Below are 21592 nucleotides of genomic sequence, written 5' to 3'. Positions count from 1 at the left end.
TTGTAAGTACTTTCTTCTCTGTTTGAAGTGTATACAAATCCTCTTGAAAACTAGATAGGCTTTTCCTCAGCTTTGTGACCTAGGAATATCTTTCTCTAGGACCTGAGAGCCATCTCTTTGAAATGCAAACATCAAGAGAGATAGCACCCCTATACCCCAGTTTCAGTGAGAGAGTAGAAGTCTAATTTTGGTGGGCCTCTTGCTCCAGGTACAAAACTATCTCCTGTAATAAAGATATGAGAAGTTTGGTTTTCCTCTGGATAAACCTAATTAGCTAACACAGATGGTCACCTCAATTACCAGGTGAAGTAAGGATGATCTATGTGTGACAAGTGGCGGTGTCAAGTCCTCTTACTTGAGGACTAGTTACAGTTTATCTTGAAAAGATGCACGTAGTGGGTTGTCTTTGCTTGACTACAAAAAGGGTGAGATTTCTTTCTGTCCTTTCTAATCTGTTAGTGGATTGCCTGTGATATGTCTCACATTCTGGTTTAATAAAAGTGTTTCTTTCTCTACAACCTTTGTGGAAAGGATTTCCAGGTTGGGAGAAGATTTTGGTTCAAATTCTGTTTCCCCAACACATGGGAAGAGCCATGAACAAACCCTCCCAGTGGCATATGTTTATGGCCAGCGTGGGGTCCCAAAAAGAGTGAAATAACACACATGAGCAACTGAATTGACCATGTGGCTTCATTGCCTCATTTGAATAATCAACCCAACCAAATATTAGATGCATGTTCAATACTCAGTAAAGTCCTATTGACTGTTGAGACATGCTATTTTAAGGGTGCCCCATTCCTAAATTTACTGGCTTTTGTTTTATTTATCTCTAATTAACCAGTCATCCCCTATAATGGCTCTCCATTAATTTCATATGTCTATCCTTAATGGAGGTCATAAACTAGTTAGGTCATAAACATTGACTAACACAAATTCACAGAAGTATTTCATTTACCTCCACTATGTTTGAAAAGGATTTGAACTTGAATGCCTTTAGGTTTATGACCCCTTCTCTAGAACATCATCCTCCTTATGGTCAAGATATTAGCTAATATTGCTTATGCCTGCTTCGTAATGGGCATTCTTAGTACTTCTCCTGCATTAATTTCCTTAATTCTCACAACTACCCTTGGATAGATCATATTAAAACCTCCAATTTACAGATGAGTTGCTGAGGCACAGAAAAGTTAGTAACCTAAGGTCATAAAATTTGTAAAATATGGAGCCAGAATTCAAACCCTATCTGACTATCTGGCTCTGAACCAATGACTTCAACTATTCCATAATGCTCCTCGTGAACAAAAACCCGAACTTTATCATGCCACCTAAGGGATGCACAATTTTCCTAACGGTTTCTGGTTTATCTAAGTCTGATTCTGTTCCTATAAGGTAAACTGGCACAGAGTTCCCCTTTAGTATATTTCTGGTTTCTAAATACTAACATAGGCTCAGATTTTGAGCCCTTAGGATACTCATTGCAGTCCTGGAAGTGATGAAGGAAGTACAAAGTCAGAGAAGCCTGTGAATAACTGTCCTGCGCTTTAGCATCTTGTTGCCCAGATATAAATTTCTTAGGCAGCCACTGAGACCCCACACTAGTTTAGAACAACAGAATGATCACCTATCTAGCGCAGTAAAAAAAGATCTGATATTTTATTCATAATGTTTCAAAGGGTAAAATAATAAATCTCCATTGCATGGTAGCACTTCTCTCTAACGATCCCTTTACCAAAATACTCAGGAAGATCCTGGAGATTAAACCAAACGGTCACTAGGGACTGAGCGTTAACATCCATGAAGGGCAGAGTGACGAGATGGGGCATGAAGAGCAATGTTACAATTGATACCACGGCTGTAAGCCAGGATTCACCGAGAACTATCACCACCCTGAAAGGGGGGAATAGAAAAACTCCAAAAAAGAAGACTATAAAGAGAGCTTTTCTCTGGGAAAGAAAAAGCAAGACCTTGGTGGGAAAGCCCAAGCCTGTACCTCTCATGGGTTTAGAACCAAAACATACAGTTCCTTAGAGGTGCGGAAAACTCTTGAGCTAAACATTTAATGTAAACCTGGCACTACGCCTGAGGTGTTTGTCAGAAGCAAATGTAGGGCCATTCTGGAGTGAAGCTCCCAAAATCCAAGCCACAAGGAATTTTCACAGAAAAAAACAATCCAGACTAAAAATAATCTCACATTTTAAAATTATAAAGCTCACAAGGAAACAATTTCCCAAGACACATGAATCTTGAGACTAAGCATTAAAAATCTTTGGAGACAATTATCACCATAGAAAAAAATTATTTCCAAATCTGATCTCTTTGATGAAAGTTTAAAAAAATGCCTAATGGAAAAAAGTTGGAGTATCCCTCCCTGTGTTATCCTTACCCAACCCTAGCACTAATTCAAGTTGAACTTGAAGCTAATTCATTATTACTTAGAAATGTCTGACTCTAATCAAAGTAGGGTGTTCAGTTTCAGTTGGCACTTAGGTCAACACGATATGAAATGGAAAGTCATAAATGTTAGGACAGAGAAAATCCCCTTTGTCTTTTTCTCTGAGAAAGCTGGCATAGAATTATTTTATTTCTAATATTACTCTTTTGTTGAAGTCTTCTCAGCTTAGGCACTAAAATTTGCCATTCTTAGAAATATTTATATAAAAGTCCATGCTGTGTTTACCTTTATGTTCACTCAATAAATACTCAGTGAAAGTTTACTGTGTATTTGTTCTAGATGCTGTAGACTGGCTGCTCAAGTTAGAGGGCAAGACTGAAAATAATTATTAGGAGTTAAACTCAGCAAAGAAATAACACCCAAGGTCAAGTCCATCACTAAATTCTCCAAGGGGTGAGTATACACAGGGAAGAGCAGAGTCCTGAGGCATAAGGCAGTGATTAAAGTTCAGGAGCAGTAGGAAAAATCTAAGCTGAAGAGAAAGAGTCACATTTCAAAGAGGAAAATGAACATAAGTTATTGAGAGATTCAAGAAAGTACAAAATTCAATGTCAGAGCAACGGGAAACCAGGGCCGTTGAACTTGGTGATTGGGAAATCACTGGAGATACTCATTAAACAGCAAAAATGAAGACCTTTACAAACAGGAAAAAAATGAGTGGTAAGGAAATGGCGACAATTAGTAGAAAGCATTCATTCCAGAAATTCAGCACTAAATAAAGATGCTGACAGTTGTAGGGATAGCAACAGCTTATAAAAAGTTGCCTTTGAAGGAATGGAGTAAAATTAAATCAGTAAAAACTGATGACACTAATTCAAGAGGAGGTAACTAAAGTTACTTCCTTCAGGTGTTAGAGTCAAAGATGGAGGTAGAGTACAGATGAACTGGTCTGCAAGACAGAAACAGAGACACAGACGTAGAGAACAAATGTATGGACCCCAAGGGGGGAAAGCAGGGTGGGAGGGGGTGGGATGAACTGGGAGATTGGGATTGACATATATACACTAATATGTATAAAATAGATAACTAATAAGAACCTGCTGTATAGCACAGGGAACTCTACTTCACTTTGCTGTACAGTACAAACTAACACAACATTGTAAAACAACTATACCCCAATTAAAAAAAAAAAGATGGAGGTAGAGGATTAACACTGAGGAGAAGAGACAGCTCTTCGCTGGGCAAGCTCTCACAGATGTTAAGACATCATATGAAACAACACAGAAGCTCCTGTGAGAGGGGCTCAATCAGCACTGCAGTTCATATTCCTCTGTGGTGGAGGAGGGGAGGAGGGGAAAGCTGTGGGGAGGCCGTAAGGCTCCACAGAAGAGAGACAACAATCTGTGCGGTAGACCACAGCTGGAGGACCTTGGCTGTCTCTGAGATACTTATGAATGAATGAACGAATTAATAAATAAATAAATAAAACTAAAATAAAAAATAAAGCACCACTAAGAAGGAGTGAATCAGGTCCACTAAATTGGCTAGCAGGGTGCTCTCCCCAAATTAACTTTAGCAACTGAAAATGAGGCCTCTCATTATTTACAAAGCAAGGAAAGCTAACACAGAGCTACGTTAGCTGGAGCTACTCCCACCCAAACAAACAAATAATCAAACACACAAACAAAAAAACAAGAAAAAAATTTCTAAAAAGCAATTATATAACACTTCAGTAAATAAAATATTTCTTTTTTGTATATTCTTTGGAAAGTATTATCATAAGCAGTTTTACCTTTTCTTTTGCATAGAAGAAAGACCCTTAGCTAAAAACACTTCTACAAAATTTGGATGTCAGTTTAAAGGTGAGGAAGAGGGAGCACGAGAGTATGTGCTTGGGTAAGGAAACTAAATCTACAAGAATGACATGAGGCCCAAGGAGAGGCTCTTCACACATGGCCCTGAGTGAGAGCAAAACTCAGAGTCTATTAGCACCGAGGATTCACTTGCAATAATTAGTAGAACATGCAAAGGGTCATCAATGATTAAAATAATGATTTTTCGTAGGACAATTATGATGAAGCTCGTTGTGTGTAAATATGACTATAATGCAGATTTAAAAAACTAAAGTATATCAAACCTTTATCCCTGCTCATATTTAAAAATTCTAACTCAGGTTAATTTCTCCTACACACTGAGTCATTTCTGAGCCATTAGTTGCAAATGTCAAGTCTTTTAACATAGACAAAAGAACCCTGTCTGTTACTGATATCTAGACAATATTATTTTGTGCCAGGGCACGTATGTTTACTTGTTTGACTTGTTTTGTTTTGTTGTGGTTGTTTTGAAATACAAAGGCAGGTTTTCAAGAAATACTCACCGGAGAACAAACCAATGCTTCCTAAAAACAACAAAAACCTGGGTTGCTCTCTACAGGCAGTGACATTTATTTTATCCACATTTGCCAGCTTGAAGCTGAATATTTTATATCCACCTGCTCAGGTGAAAAATCAGCAACACTTATTCCATTGAGACTCAGAGATAAAAAGCAATTTGATAAGTTAACCATATACTCAATCACCAGCTTTTAGCTCTGTTTGGTATTTTTGAAAAGTCTGATATGCTAGTTAGCAAAGCACAACACAGATTCAACAATGCCCCAGATTGTCTTTATGATTTTTTGTTCTCTATTTATTTAATGGCTTTTTATAACTGTGCCCATTCTTGAAGCTTTGAGGCACACACAGATATGTATGTATACCCACACACACAAATTTTCAGCAAATAACTGCAATGACATCAAAGAGAAAAATTAACAGGATTAAAAATAAGCATTCTTGCATTACCTTTCCATCTACATAGGCTCTATAGAAAAAGCAGTATTTCAAGTTCAACTGGAATCCCATGGACACAGCCTTAGGATACTATTATTGAATAAAAAAACAGGTCATCTCTAAAAAGACAGAAACATAGGCTCAAGGATTCCCTCTTCTGCGAAAACTTCCCTAACCACATTGCAAAAAAAACGAACCATTAGAACTTGCATAATTACCAAGGATAATCTCCTTTGGGGAGACTCTTTTTTTAGTTTAACAATCCTTGGCATTTCATTTAAGTTTCTATAAGTCATTAAAATACTAATTTTTATCTTGGTTTTACTGTTATTACTAGTATAGAAATTCTAGGAAATATTAAAAGGTCATTTTTCCTATTTTTTCCCTGTGTAGGGGTCCCCAAGACCACACCCAGCTTCAAAGATTCACTACGAAGTCTCATAGGACTCAGCATACAGCTGTGTTCATGACTAATGCTTATTAAAGCAAAAGGTTACAAAACAAAACCAGCAAAGGGAAAAAGCCCATGTAACAAAGTCCAAAGGAAACCAGGTACAATCTTCTAAGAGTTCTGTCCCAGTGGAGTCGTACAGGACTTAATTCCACTAGCATCAAATTATGACAACACATATGCAGTGTTGTCCACCAGAGAAGCTCTTGAGACTCCATGCCCAAGGCTTTATGGGAGACTGGTCGCATGCTCCCAGAAGTAAAGCAGGTGTTCTGCATAAACCATACTGTTTGCACAAACAGATTGGGCACAGAGAGCCACTCTTTTATTAGGTAGGGAATAATGGGAACATTCCAGAAATCCAAGTTCCCAAATACCAGCCAAGAGACAACCCTGTAAACAGTCCTCTCTAAGGACCATAGCCTCAGGCCTGCTGTGTTAACACTTTTCTGCCCATACCCTTAGAGATGGGATGGCCACAGTTTTGTGTCTAAAGCTGGAACCCTGTGGAAAACTTCAAGCTTTGAGGTGGGGTGGGGTGGGGGGGAGATGTAGATTCATGGAAGAGTATGAAACTAGATTTTCTTTGAGGAAGAAGAGATGACAGTATTGAATGAAAAAGGAACAACAGCCCAGTGTGTCTTTTCCGAGATGAAGAAAAAAATGAGGATGGCCTTTTAGCAAGTAGCAGGGTCCAATGTCCATCTCCAACACAGGATTGAGTATGGTAGCATTTTTCTTGAGGGCAGGTGATACATATGGATACCTTGCAATCTAAATATTAAGGGCTTAACTTTAAAAACCAAATCAAAAGGAACTTGAGCACATTCTTGGCAAAAAAGAGCAGAAATACCTCATGCTCTTGTGGACTTGAAATTCAAAGACCCAAGTGACAGACTTGATATACTGAAGACCCATGTCCAGGTTTTCTGAGTTGTATTATTTTTCTGGGGTTATTATATGACTCCCAGGAAAATAATCCTCCCCTTCATACCATCAACCCCACCAAAACATTTTTTAAAAAATTTTGTTCTACCAAAGGAGATTCAAAGAGAATCCTTGAATTCCTTTTCGTTTTTCTTTTTTTTTTGTTTGCACAGGCTCCAGACGTGCAGGCTTAGCGGCCATGGCTCACAGACCCAGCTGCTCCGCGGCATGTGGGATCTTCCCAGACCGGGGCACGAACCCGCGTCCCCTGCATCGGCAGGCGGACTCTCAACCACTGCGCCACCAGGGAAGCCCTGAATTCCTTTTCTTTGAGAATGTTTTCTTTTAAAAGAAAAGGAAATTGATATTGGTCATCTAGCCAGAGTTAATTTTTATATGAATGTAAGAAATACAATTATGTGATTCTCTTTGAATCTCCTTCGGTAGAACAAAATCATTCCAGTTAAACACGTAATTACGTGGAAACTTCATGAGGAAGTACTACCAACTTATTTACTGATGAAGAAACTAAGGCTTAGAAAGAAAGATTGAGCAACTTGCTTGAGTTCCTAGAACTAGGTATTAGTAGATGCAGAGCTCAACCCCATTCTCGATGCCTTCAGAAGCTATTCATGTGACAACAGTACTACAGTACAGTATACTTTTTTTTAACATACACCCTAATAGGATTTAGAAAAAAATGGGCATGACTCATACATACATTTAAGATGACATCTATTTTTCACTACAATTCAAGTAATTATAAGGGATGAAATGCCCTATGTATTATATTGACACCACATTTATGATTGTATTATTCTTTAAAATATACCCAATGGAATATAAATGTGACTGCAATTTGATGATCATCCGTTTGAAGAATTAATGAATACTTTTGTAACAGTTGGAAGTTTTGAATCACTCTTTTTCTTTGACATGCATTCCATTCAACGTCACCAACAGAATTTTATCCTAACGCAATAATTTTTATGCTTAAACATCCTTCATGGATCATTTTATCCTACTCTGTAATAAAAATATAAGGTTCTAGTAATGGATAGTTGTTACCGCCATGGAATGCTAGGAAGTAAAAAAAAAATTTTTCCTGAATGGCCAGTTTGTTGTTTAGAATGACTTTTCTTAGATAAAACTGTTGCTTTTTTAAGGAAACATTACCATTACACTCACTTTCTCAGCACCAACGCCAAGATTTCAAATCATCCTTTTGCTTGGAAGCCTAAGGGTTTCTGCACCCAAAACAAAGCAACACTTTAAGGTTGCAGTGGGTGAGAGGTTTCTGTTTCTCTACAGTGAAAGAAAAGGCTATTGTGAAACGTACAGAAGATGAGAGGCCACAGCCCCACGCACACACCTTGACCGCAATCACACCACTTTAGGGCAGACCAACTGAAGAATAAAATACAAAAGAGAGTTGAGAAGTTAACAGTGAATTGTCTTAAAATAATCTGAGGGCCCAAATGCCCCCGGGAAAATCTTCACAACCCTCTGGGAGTACATGTACCCTTGTTTGAAGAAACATCCTACCTATATGCTAGCTTTAAATACTGAGATATTACGTTGTGGTTCTTGGGCTAATTATATTTCCTCCACATTGAGTGTAAAATGGTTCAGGCAGAAGTTGTGTCTTCTTTATCTTCTTTAGCAATGTCCTATAGTACCTAACATGGCATTTACTACATAGTACATGCTAATTAAATATTTGTTGGATGAATAAATGAATGCTATTACAAAGTAAACAAAATGTAGTTGAATGTCATACATTAATGAGTTAAAGCAGATTACAAATAGTATTTTTAGTAGGATCTCACTTTGGTCAAAAGAAGTATGTACGAATATGTATACATCTGTATTGGCAGATATTTCTAGGTGGCTGAATTTTTGGCCACTTTTTTTTTTGTAATCTCTATTTTCTGGTTTATCTACAACCGACTTACTTAAGCTTTATAACATTTCATAAAATGCACAAACAAAGCGATAAGTAGAAAAGATAGAACAACATCTGTTTAGGGAGTAATGTCCTGGAAACAGATGCACGCTGTCCTCAACCCCAACAAAGGAAAACTGTTGGTTAACAAAGAATATTATGTCCTCTCTCCCTGATTTTCAGACAAACCATCATGGTCTTGAGAGGGGTCTGGGCATTTAGTTAAATGACAACCCACACTCAAATGCACAGAAACTCTGACAGGCATTTTACTCATGTTCAAGAAGTAGCTTTTTTAAAGAACAGCTGCCTTATTGGTTAAAACACTGAGGAAATTTGTATTTCTCAGATTAAAAAATCCAGTAAATTTTCTACAACCACTTGGCTATAACAAGGAAAACACTTTAAGTTAGAAATGCTCCTAGCATATTGATCAGGAAAGAAAATGGATTTATCGTTAGATGCACAAAGACCAAATATTCTCAATTTCACATTATTGTATTCTTTTTAATAATGTGAATTTGGTAAACATATAACTAAACATTATTTACTGTTGATGAGTTTGAAGGATTTTTCATATAAATAAATTCACAAATCAAAAAAAATTTAATTGAATCAATAACAGTCACGTATTAAGGTAAATATGACATTAATATTTATCTCTTTTCAAACTACTTCTGAATTTACATTATTTTAGACATTTAGGAAATTAACAGCTAAAAATATTCTGACATAGCTCAAAACTGATTGGTTTTTTTGTTGCTGCCATTGTTTTATTATTTTCCAGTTTGAGCAGATAGATTCTGCAACAAACTGAATGTTTATGACCCCCCCAAAATTCATATGTTGAAACTTAACCCTCAGTGTTATTATAACAAAGAATATGACCTCTTCTAACCTCTCCTCAATTCACAAAGTAAGAAATAGAACATAAAAATAGGAAAATAAAGCATAAGGAATGGAAACTACAGAAGGGTGTCATTACATGTCAAATCTTTCTAAACTTTCAACTAAAATTTCTACTAGATACATCACAGGTAGGACTACGGAAGAAGGGCTGAATCACATCCTCTCTCATGTCCTGGAGAAAGAAGACTGAGAAGCCCAGGAGGTGAGTGAACAAGACCCTAGAATGAACATACTACTGCTCCTACAAGGAGAGGGGAAGCAGCTGAGATGAAAAACATAACTGGAGTTTGTCAGAAGCCACGGAAGACCTTCCTGGCCTTAGGGCTGAACTGAGAGAGGCATCTGAGCCACACCATCTCCTGGCGTATAGGTGACTGTATGTTCCTAACTGCTGGTTGCCAAACTAAACATGAAGAGAAACTCTTCTAGACAGCGAAAGGCTCTCCACTGCAGCTCCATCTGAGTACTTTTGAGACAGGCCTGGGACCTGGGACCCTTTGCTGCAGTGCTGTAATGCTTGCACTCAGACACACCTCTCCTCAAGCCACAAAATACAAAGAAACTGCATGGGACTAAAAATACCTGCACGCATGCACAGTTGGGGCAAATTCTGGACCAAAAGATACAAAAAGGCAAAAAACCCAACTGCCGTTTCTGAAGAGCCGGGAGCAAAAACAACTGGGTGTCAGGATCAAAAGCAGGGTACTGCTCGTGCCTCCCTGCACGCAACATCTCCTAAGGGGTGGGCAAACCACCTAAGCCACCACTCAGGCCTGACCCCTGGACACTCCCCTACCCTCATCCCAAATAAGCAACGAGCTCATCCCACCTTGGGGAGCAAGCAAGGGAACCTGTTACTTGTTTTCTCTCCCTCCTGCAGCCGGCGCAGGGGTCTCAATAAAGTCTTGCCTGAATTTCTTGTCTGGCCTCAAGTCAATTTCTTTTGACTGGGGAAAGCCAAGAACCCTGGTCGGTACCACTTTGATCAATGCCTTACCTCCCTGCATCCCACCACCACACAGGAACCTTGGCTTCTGGATTTCTGATCTAGAAAATTAATTGACAATGTGAAATTTCATCTTCATTTTCATCTAGGCATGCAGTACACAGAAATGGACATGGATTTCTTACCAAACTCACTTCATCTGCCACTATGAACAAATGTAGACTTCCTTCTGTAAGGATAAATAAATAAATAAATCTTAAGTTATGTGAAGCAGTTCAAATGAGAGATGACTCTGCAGAATCAGAATTAATAAGTTCCTGATTAATAAATTCAAGAAACCACTAATATATTTTTTATTGATTATCCATATAGCACAGGGAACTCTGGTCAATATTATGTAACAACTTAAATGGGAAAAGAATTTGAAAAAGAATAGATACATGTATATGTATAACTGAATCATTTTACTGTACACCTGAAACTAACACAACACTGTTAATCAACTATACTCCGATATAAAATAAAAAGTTAAAAATAAATAAATAATAAAATTAGAATGAAAAGAAAACGTATTTTTTTAATGTTTTGAGTTTTCAACAAGTTTCAAGAGAACATTGCATCCATGAAACTAAATCAGATAGTCACCACAAGAAATATACATATATCTGAAATCATGTAAAACTGTACATAAATGGAAACTTTAGTGGAAAATTTAAGACTGCATAAAAGCAAACAATATATAATTAGCTACCATAAAAACAGCAAATTAGTGAGGTAGGAAACAAGTTCAAAGTTTTCTTGAAAGTTTTAAAAAAGATGAGAACAAAATAATGAAAGAAAAATAAGAGTTATGGAGAATAAAGTTGCTAAGAGAAAAATCTTAGAAGTTTTCACCACACACACACAAAGTTGTAACTATGTGCAGTGATGGATGTGTTAACTAACTTATTGTGGTAATCATTTAACAATATATATGTATTTCAAATCATCAAGTTTACAAATTAAATCCACACAATGTTATATGTCAACTTTATCTCAATAAACCTACAAAAAATAACAACAACAGACTACCTGTTAATCCATCGTTTAACTATATTGTAGTTTATTTTACTTTCTTCCTCTTTTCAGGAGATTTTACATTTTTTCATACACTCACTATTGCTAATAACTCTGTAATAAATAATCTTGTATGTATATGTATGTATGTATCTAGCTGGGTGGGCTTGCTGGATGAGTTCCATGTTTAAGTGGGGCTCTGGGTAGGCTGCCTGGTCAGGCAGGACTGCTGACTTTGTTCTGCAGTCAGGTGAGGCCACTGGCTGGATGCCGCAATCACCCCTGGTTGGACTGGGCTGCCTACTGTGTTCACTGGCAGGGTGGTACCATTGGTTGCACTCTGTGATTGGGCAGGGCTATGAACTGGGCCCCACAATCCCTCCTGATCAGGTGGGTTACCAGGCTGTGTTTCCTAACCAAATGGCGCTGCAGATGCAGGTGGGTCCACAGGCAGGACACTGGTCAGACAGGACCTCAGGTTGTGCTGTGCAATCAGGTGAGGCTACAGGCTGTGTCCTGAAGTTGGACAGGGCCACAGACTGGGCTTAGAGATGCTATGGGCCACTGGCTGTGCTCCGCTGTTGGGCATTGTCGCTGTCCTGGCTCGCTGGTCAGAAGGTCCTCCAGCAGTATCTCGCTGTTGGGTATATACCACAGCCATTAAAGCCCATTGACTGGGGATCAAATCTGGCAGAACTGCCAACTGAACAAATGGAGCCACTGACTTGGCTCTGCAAATGGGTAGAGCCACGGGCTGGCATTTCTGCTCAGGCATGACTATAAGCAGGAATGTGTCCAGCCAGGATTTGAGCGCTGGTTGTTGTAAGCCCTGCCCCCCTTCTCTGTCTACTTCTGATCCCCAAGAGGAGAACCCCACAGGTTTTTCCGGTGATCCTCTTGAGGCGAAACCAGAGTGAGCCTTCTGGGATGCATCTCTCAACACTGGAGAAGCTGGATGTTCACCTTGGGCTCTCTTTTCCAACTGGAGAAACTGTAGACCTTGGGCGGGGGGAGTGCACTGCGCAGGTCTGGGGGAGGGACAGTGCAGTCAGAGTGTAGCCTCCACTGATCCTTTCAATGTGGCCCTTTTGGTCTATGGCCCAGGGGGTGCTTCAGTCTCACTCCCAGGTTCTGGGATTTTCACAGTGGTGTCTGTGGATAGTTGCTTGTTGCTCATCTTGTGAGGAGAAGTGAAATCAGGAACAACCTATGTCACAATCTTGATGATGTCATCTCAAGACCTTAGGTAGTCATTTAACATAATGTTTTTGAATTATATTTATGATATTTGAAAATGCCACCATATAATGTTAAATGGAAAAGATTTTTAAACTGAAAAAATTGACGCGGAAATGCACTAAAATGTTAGCAGCACTTATCTCTGGATATTGAATTTGAGGTGTTTTTTACCTTCTTATACTAGTCACTCGGTGCTTTTCAAATTTTCCATGAAATTTGAAAAGAACATTTTTATAATCCAAATAATTTATATACATATAAAATTTGTATAAGCATAAAATGTCTTTTCAACACAGAGCAACTTCTGATTGTGTCTGTCATACTCAAAATTTCTCTCATAGAGCATCTTTAAAATATTAAATGCTCTTTTTTCCCCTATACCTATAGGTAGAACATATTGTATATTTGTAAATATTTTGTGCTCTTTTTATATACACGCGGTTAGCTCTAAGAATAAAATAGTGTTTGAGCTGCACGATTCATCTTAAAGGACAAAGAAAAATATCTTACAAGTTTAGGTACACTGAAGGGTATGTAGTGGACAAGGATTACATCCTGCTATGAATCTGGTGAGTTGAACATGGGGTAAATTACAGAATTTTCTTTCTGCACAAAGCAATTTTTCCCAAACTTAGCTTTTATTAATGTTCATACTCTTCTTATTTTCTGTTCATTTAATGGTAAATTACCAGGTTATCTGAAAGCAATAATAAACTAACTTCTCTTTTGATTCTTCTTAAGGCAATTTATTTTAAACTACAGTTGGAAAATAAATGGGAAAGAATGCCCCTCTGCCTCTCTGAAGTACTTCTTATGTTATTGCTTTCCCTCTTCTCATTCCCCCCATCAAAACAGTGTCCCCGTCTTTCCATTAACCCTCATCACTTTAACAGCATCCCCTTTATTTCTATGAATGCAGTGGGCACCAACTACAGTGAGACGTCAGTGAACAACAGAAACATTAAGCCTTTAACCCACTATGTTAGAAAAGTCACTTACTGTCAAAAATATGATACATTTCAAATTGGAAGGCAGCCCTCTCGAACTCTACAACCCCTTACCTGCTCAGGATCCTGCTTGAATTTAGAATCAGCATCACAACTGGCATGTACCTGATTCTGATATATAACAAGCCAAACTCTCAAAAAGAGATTAAAGATATGAGAAGGCGTGTGTACACCACAATCAAACAACTATTTCACAAAGCTGTTGAGCAGAGAGAATTGACTTTTTTAAAAAGAGGCCTGCGGACATCCAGGTAGGGCTTCTGTAGGTACCCACCTGTGCCAGGGATACTGCAGGATCAGGATGAAAGGTTAATGAAAGTAATTTTCCTAAGAAGGATCCATTGATGTTAACCAATATATTAAAGAGAATATCCACTTGTCAGTCCGTGGCTTGAAACCTAGCAGCCTACCACGTGTCTACTGATCAGCTCCTCTCTCCAACAAGAATATCTACGTTGGGAAACAACAGCTACAATGAGAACATTCACAGTGAACATACAGTCAGTGCAACGGGAAGTAGGTGGATTGGATGATCACTGGGGCACAAGAATCATCAGTCTGTGATGATCTCCACTATAAGAAACACCCACAAAGTCAACTAGTGAATGATCTCTTTCTGTGGGATCTCAGCTAAAGGAAAATTTGAGTACTTCTTGACCATTAGAATTAATTTTGTTAATTGAGCTTTAATTTACAAACAATGAATTGTATTTATTTTAAGTGTACAGCTCGATATGTTTTGATAACTTTATAAACCCACATAAACACCACTTTAATCAAGAGAACTATTCCACTATATATGAAATAGATAAACAACAAGGACCTACTATATAGAACTATATTCAATATCTTATAATAACCTATAATGGAAAAGAATCTGACAGCATTTCTATACATACACACACACGCACACACATATATATAACTGAATCACTTTGCTGTACACCTGAAACATTGTAAATCAACTATACTTCAATTAAAAAAAAAAAAGATAACAATTCCATCATTGCTAGAAGTTTTCTCATACCCTTTCCAGTTTATTGTCCTTCCCACACAGAGGCAACCATTATTCTGATTTCTGTCACCACAGATTTGCTTTGCCAGGCCTTGAACTTCACATATATAGAATCATACTTATGTCTTCTTTGTGTCTGACTTCTTTTGATCAACTTAATGTTTTCGAGATTCATCCAGTGTGTTGCTTTTATCAGTAGTTTATTTCCTTTTACTGCTAAATAATATTCTATTTTATGGACATGTATCACAATTTGTTTATCCATTTTCCTGTTGATGAATATTGGTTTTGATGCCAATATTTGGTTAGTATGAGTAAAGCTTCTAAGAATATTCTTGTACAGGTCTTTCTGTAGACAAATGATTTTGTTCCTCTTGAGTAATTCTTAGGAACAGAATTGCTGGATCATAGTAGAAGTGTATATTTAACTTTAAAAGCAACTGTCAGTTTTCCAAAATAGTTGTACAATTTTACACTCCTACCAGCCATGTAGGAGAGTTTCAGTAGTCCCTTATATTTGCCAATATTTGGCATTATCAGTCATTTTAATTTTAGTCATTCCAGTGGGTATATTATGGTATCTTACTGTGCTCATAATTTTCATTTCTGTGATGACTACTGACGTAGAGCCCATTTTAAGGTGAGTATTGGCCATTCCTATATCTTCTTTTAAGAAGTATCCAAGTCCTTTGCCCATTGTTTATTCGGTTGGTTTCTTTCTCACTACTGAGTTGTAGCAATTGTCAGACATATGTATTGTGGTGGTTTCTCCCAGTCTATGGCTTGCCTTTTTATTTTACTACCAATTTCTGTTTTAACAAGAATGACAATAATATTTTAATTTCTATGAAGATTCTGTTTACTACTTTTTCATTTTATAGGTAGTGTTTTTTGTGTCCTATGTGTGTCCTTTTATTTTTTAATAAACATATCACAGGACTATTCCCAGTTTATTAAAATATGATTGTTAATAGCTACATAGTAGTTCAGCAAAAAAAGTATTTTGTGGAAATATCAGTCATTTCAATTTTTCATCAATATAAATAATACAATTATAAATATTTTTCACAGATTTCTCTGCATGCATCTCTGATTATTTGCTTTAGACAAAATGCTATTATTGTAGATAGTGGATCAAAGGGTACATATTTTGATACCTATTGCTAAATTGGGTTTACCAATTTGTACTCCTACCAGCAGTATAGAAGAGTGGTTACTCTCAAGTTTCAAATATATGAAAATAAACATATATTTTAAATATATTTTTATATTTCTTTTATGGATCAATGTTGCCTCTCTTTTGAACATCTGGCTGGGGGGGAGATTCATTAACATTATTAACCTTTTGATTTTCCTATATTGTAATTTTTTAGATTCATCATTGATACTGACTTGAAGAGTTTTAAGTTTTTGTGTACACAGGGATATCAGAATTTTCCTTTATGTTTTCTGTATTAGAGTCTGTCTTTTAAAAGACATTTCCCAGAATGAAATCAGGTATACTTATGAATACGAGTGGGTCTCTTACTACCAATGGTCAATGATGTCACCAAAGTAATGTAAAAACAGATACATACATTGATTCAACAGGAAACAACTCATATGCACTGAAACCCTTTCCAGTCACTATACTGGATAGCTCCAATGAGACTCTCACCTGCAATGCCTGACTTCCCAAATCAATGGGGGCCATATTAGGTTCTCACAGAGCTATCTCCCTGTACTCTGTGTTGGTCACTTGACTGCTCCCTGGCCTCTGTGACTGCCCTAGCTCCATTTCTCCCCCCTGAAAACATCCTCACACTCTACGAGTAGTTTACTCAAGTCCTCTACTCATTCAGCTTGAAGTGAGCAGAAGTACAGCTTCAATAACCCACTCTGTTATGGACTGAATTGTGTCCCCCGCCTAGAATTCATGATTTGAGGCCATAACCCCCAATTTGATGATATTTGGAGATAGAGCCTCTGGGAAGGTAGTTAAACTTAAACGAGGTCATAAAGGTAGGGCCTGAATCCAATAAGCTTGGTGAAGACAAAGAAACGCAGACAGCTCTCCATATTCACAGAGAGGAAAGGCCATGTGAAAACACAGCAAGAAGGCAGCGATCTACAAGCCAGGAAGAGAGACATCACCAAAAACCAAACCTGCCGGCACCTTTATCCTGGACCTTTAGCCTCCAGAGCCGTAAGAAAATAAATTCCTGCTGTTTAAGCCACGCAGTCTGTGGTATATTGTTATGATAGCACTAGAAGACAAATACACTCTCCAATACAATCTTCTCTCTAAGAGTACCCTTATTTCTTCTTATATACTCTTGATGTGGGTAATGGACTCAGAGTCACCAGATTTGTTTTGAATATCAATCATTTGAAGTTCTTCATAGACGATCCACAACCTTTCTTTAGAATACATCGTCCCTGAACACTCTTTGTCCTCAGTTTCAGAATTACAATTATGAAACTCATGAAAAAAATAGTACTTAGCCTCCTACACTATCTCAATTCGATTCTTGGACTAATCAAAATTCACCCCTGGTGCTGAGAAGGGCCAGTCTTTTCAAAAGCCCTTGGCCACCAATATTGGATCAAAATGAGAGCCTGTTAGCAAGGAAGAAGGATGGGAATGATGTTGGGCAGGCAGCCAGGAGTGCCCACAACAAGGAAGGTATTTACAGGTGGCTTTAAAAGAAAAATTTCCTCTAATCAAACTGAGCTAAAATACAGAACTCTGAAGCCAATTCTTAACCATATGTAATAGTCAAACTGTGAATAGCCTTAGTCATGTTTAGAATCAGCTTTTTGTGCACAGACATAGAAAGAAGCTTGATATTCTATGCACCTCTTCCTATCTTTTGGACTTCTTTTTTCCCTTTAAATTCTCTTAACACTCCACAGCTTAAGAGGGAGAAGGAAAAGTAAAGGAAAATGAAAAGGGAGAAGCTTCTGACAAGTCTGTAGTGCCTTTGAAATGCCCATTCTTATCTATTAGAAATCATAAGAAGCAAGAAGCCACTTTCTAAGTAGCACAAGCAAGAGTAAAGCAACATCCTCTTCTGGGAAGTCAGGAAGAGAAAAGAGAAGAGGAAGCCAGGAAGTCAAGCATGATGGGTATCCCCTTCTGCCCTTCTAGGCATACTCTCCACCCACTCTACCCTGCCTTTTTTCCCAGCAAGCTGACTTCTACAGACGGTGCCACCTCGGCCCCTGGCCCTCTGGCTTCCACATTGGTTTGCTAATGGTTGGCACTGGTAGGAGATGGAGGGTGGGAGAAGGGAGAGGTAAGGGAATTTACCCCCCTGCATCCCTCCCTGGTGATGCTTGGCTGTGGCTATGTTCTTGTCCCCAAGGCGGCAACTCCTATCACATGGACTCCCTCCCCTGACTGCAACTCTCCCCACCTTTTCATAGCTACCACCTCCTTTTGTCCATTCAGGTGCAGGTGTAGCATGCTTCACCAAAGAATGCTTCACCATTCTTTGCCAGTTCCCTTAAGCCTACTGACACCATTGCAAATTGCCCCTTTGTTAAGCTGCTTTTTTACTTACCACTTTGAACTTGCCATCGGTTTGCTGCATGGACTCTGACACCTCAGATCACAAGTTCAGAAGAAGCATGTATCTAAGGCAAAGTAGATGAAAATCCTGAAACGCAAGGCAAAAAAATAAATCAAGTTACCAGCAATCTGAGCGCCAAACTAAAAACCTGATTCTGATACAAGATTGCATTAAATAAGGAAACTCTACTATGCTTATTCTAAGACAAACTGAAGCCAACAAACTGATGGGAGAGAAAGGTAGTAAATTGTGACAAAAACACTGGTAGAAGGGATTGGTCACAGGGTCAGAGACAGAGTGCAGAAAAACTGACCTCCACTGATCTACAGACCACCTCTCACTCTTCTTTCTTCCAAGTCTTCCAGTCTCTATCCCCAGATTTTCTCCCATTGTATAATTTTATAACCATTCTTCTTAAGCCTTCAACTATCACTTCCAGACAGAATAATGCAAAAGGCTTTTTCTAACCTAAACTTTACTCTTCAGTTACAGCCCTAACTGCTTGGATATCCCCTGCCACTCAAAATTAACTCATCCCAAATTTATCATATCTTCATCCTCTCACAGTAACTGGCCATTCCTCTTGACCTGCCTTTATACTGGTGGCATCAACTGTCTCCCATTCCACCATGCTCACGAGTTCAGGCATCTTTTTACTACCTTCTCCCACAAACCCCAGGTCTAAGTCTGTTGCCATACAGAAAATCCAGATGGCGAATCACTGTATATATTCTCCTGTGGGTTTCAGTCTTCCTCTCCAGCCTCATCTCTCACCTCTTCTCTTCATTATCGTCATCCTATTCTCATACTATAATGCATGCCTTGCCTCTACATTATTTAGTCTAATAGAAAAACCTTTGCCAAATAATCCTATCTGACACATGGCAAGTGCACTTCCTTCAAAAACTCTTCCCTCTTTTCTTTCCCCAGCCAAATGTCCTCCTCTTCTGAATATTTGATTTACACAACTCTTATAGACTTGTTCTCTAGTACGTATTACAATCATGTACTATGCATTATAATCATGTACTACTCTTATGTATTATATTATTTTGTATAATAACTATTTTATATCATAATAATGTATTATGTATTATACTCCTGATTTTAAAATACAGAAATATTTTCTGTGCTAAATTTCAATTGCTTGAAAGTAGGTAAGGTCCTATTTGCTTTATCCTCCGCAGCATCTGTCTTCAATAAATAATGTCTGAACTGCATTGTGTTGCATTGAGTTTTCTGATATGCATATCAAATTTTCAGGGAAAATTATTTCTAAAATTAAAAAAAGACTATCAAAAATCCAAAAGCCGTGCCGTATATACCTCCTATATCTTGGCACAATTTTCATTTTTTAAAACATTAGAAAATAATTAAAGAAAACTAGATTAATTTCACAAACAATATTTAACTTAGAAATGTTAACCCAGTCCCTGTAACAGTGACAAGTTTGTGTCTATAGTTCACCTTAAGGGATTTGGTAACAATACATTTTTCTCTCCCAGACAAATTAAGTTATTCTAGACAAGCATGCAGTACTTTGTTAGCAAAATGTAGCTGCTTGTGTCTGCATTGCAGTTTTACTAATTGGCACATATATGACGTAGAGACTGAAAAACGAATGTTGTTTTGCAAGGAGGTTTTCTGTTTTCACAAAAACACCCACTCTTGCTGATAATGAATAATTTGGACCTAAAAGTTTCCCCCAGAAAACTTTGAAAAAATCCTTTAGTTTGATCAACCTTCCTCCATGTTTTTCTGGTTATTTGGGACAGCTGCATGCAAATACGTTCTTTGATTTAGCTACTCATTTTCTTAATAACCATAACTGAGTATTAGCATTATAATTTCTTGAATAATGTTCATCAGATTCTCCTCTAATGACATCAACGCCTGTTTTCTTTTTTTCCTGAAGCTCTCACTCCGCAAGGACCATTCTCCATCGTGATATTGTTTGTAACCATATGCAGTGGACCTCTTTGTTTGCTTTTCAGTTTTGCTTTGTTCACCTATCTTCTTCATAGCCCATTCTTTTGTTTTCTTTTGGGGAAATTCCCTTCTCCACACCCTCAGTCCTTGTGGTCTGGGTTCGTGGAGCTGACTCTACCCTAAGCACCAAAAATGGGCACGTTCCAGCCGGAGAAGTCAGATCATTTTATCTCCTGACTACGGTGTTTAGTTCACAAAGGAATAATGAATCAAGTTGAATTCACAAGAATCAGGCCAGGGACTGGTGGGAATCCTTAGAAAAGGTACTCTCTTTCCATTTGGGTTGCTAAACAGGAAAGATATAGCTTAGACATTTCTTGGTGGCGGGGCTGGCGGGGGGGACCTGAAGAGGAAACCAATACAGGAAAGCAGAACAAGAGGTGGAGAAAGATTTCTGACATAACTACTTGTGCACCTGGATTCACGACTTCTCTGGATTTTTAATTATGTAAGCCAGTTTTTTTTTAATTAAGCCAGTTTGTAAGTTAATAAATTCCCTCTTTTTTATATTTAAAAAAGAAACTGATTTTCTCTCCCTTGCAAATGAAAAGATTCATAGCTGGTGTACCATGGGGCACCATATGCTCTTCAACCGCCTTCCTCTCTAACCAATGACCAGTGTCAGCCTGGCCTCCTCCTCTGCTCTGCAGCTGTCATTATCACGCCTCTTTCCAGGGCCTGATATATAACCTTCATCTGCAAAGTCCAGAAACACCTTTGGGCTTTATTCTAATTATCCTCAACTTCTCTCTATCTACCAGTGCACTGTGCAATGTCATTTTTCAAATGTTGATTCATCCCTGAACATGTTTTAAGTCCATCTGCTTCTTTCATATTTCCCAAAATATGCTTTAAATTTTTAAATTATTTTAAATAGAGACACAATAAAACATATAGAAGTAATTCACAGCAAACATATAAATTAATAAGGTCACTTATGGGGGCTTTGAGATCCATATTCTGCAAATCGGTGATTCTAAAATAGGCAGAGCAAGTAGCTAGTATAGGTTGAGGACTTAGAAGGCCCCCACTTGACCTCCTAACTGTACCACCTCATTTCTATCCTAGCGCCTGTGAAACCACCATTAGTAATTTTACCATTTGATATATATAGAGAGAGAGATAGATATAGATATACACAATGGAATATCACTCATCCATACAAAAGAATGAAATAATACCATTTGCAGCAACATAGGTGGACCTAGAGATTATCATACTAAGCAAAGTAAGTCAGAGAAAGACAAATACCATATGATATCACTTATATATGGAATCTAAAACATGATACAAATGAACTTATTTACAAACAGAAACAAACTCACATAGAA

The sequence above is a fragment of the Lagenorhynchus albirostris genome, chromosome 3, assembly GCF_949774975.1.
Source record: "Lagenorhynchus albirostris chromosome 3, mLagAlb1.1, whole genome shotgun sequence".
NCBI classification, from domain to species: domain Eukaryota; kingdom Metazoa; phylum Chordata; class Mammalia; order Artiodactyla; family Delphinidae; genus Lagenorhynchus; species Lagenorhynchus albirostris.
The sequence above is the reverse complement of the archived record's forward strand: the minus strand, read 5'-3'. Positions refer to the sequence as shown.